The sequence below is a fragment of the Medicago truncatula genome, chromosome 6 (genome assembly GCF_003473485.1).
Source record: "Medicago truncatula cultivar Jemalong A17 chromosome 6, MtrunA17r5.0-ANR, whole genome shotgun sequence".
NCBI classification, from domain to species: domain Eukaryota; kingdom Viridiplantae; phylum Streptophyta; class Magnoliopsida; order Fabales; family Fabaceae; genus Medicago; species Medicago truncatula.
In genome coordinates, this window is record NC_053047.1 from 29,195,102 (window position 1) to 29,195,914 (window position 813).

The 813-nt window shown below is 44.6% G+C and overlaps 1 non-coding gene across 1 annotated transcript; it reads right to left on the minus strand.

Moving 5' to 3' along the window:
- Window positions 1-329: 329 nt before the first annotated feature.
- Window positions 330-436, minus strand: LOC112416172 (small nucleolar RNA R71). Its single transcript, XR_003006479.1, has one exon. It is a non-coding gene; the product is annotated as a small nucleolar RNA R71 (small nucleolar RNA).
- Between the last annotated feature and the right edge of the window lie 377 nt (window positions 437-813).

An 813-nucleotide genomic window follows, 5' to 3' on the forward strand; every position in this document is an offset into this window, starting at 1 on the left:
CTTCAACGGAAGAGCCACAAGCTATTATCGTGTACCCAACGGTTGCGGGTAATAACTTCGAAATCAAGCCTGCACTACTCAATTTAGTGCAGCAAAACCAGTTTTCTGGATCACCCACTGAGGATCCAAATCTCCATATTTCTTCCTTCCTCAGACTCAGTGGCACCATAAAAGAGAACCAAGAAGCCGTAAGACTTCATCTCTTTCCCTTTTCCTTAAGGGATAGAGCTAGCGCTTGGTTCCATTCCCTAGAAGTCGGTTCCATTACTTCATGGGACGATATGAGGCGAGCATTCCTCGCCCGATTCTTTCCCCCATCCAAAACAGCTAAGCTTAGAGACCAAATTACGCGTTTCAATCAAAAAGATGGGGAATCTCTCTATGAGGCGTGGGAGCGTTTCAAGGAAATGCTTAGACTTTGTCCCCACCATGGCCTAGAGAAGTGGCTTATAGTCCACACGTTTTATAATGGCTTGACTTATACCACTAAAATGTCTGTTGATGCAGCTGCAGGTGGAGCTCTAATGAACAAAAACTACACGGAGGCTTACGCTTTGATTGAGGACATGGCTCAAAATCACTATCAATGGACGAACGAAAGAGCCGTCACAACTCCTACTCCCTCTAAGAAAGAGGCAGGTATATACGAAGTCTCTGAATATAACCACCTTGCTGCTAAGGTTGAGGCATTAACACAAAAAATTGAAAAACTTAATGTTAATGCTGCCCCACCTTCTCCTGCATCCCCTACTTGTGAAGTCTGTGGTATAACTGGTCATACAGGTGTTGATTGTCAGTTAGGTAGTGCTGCCA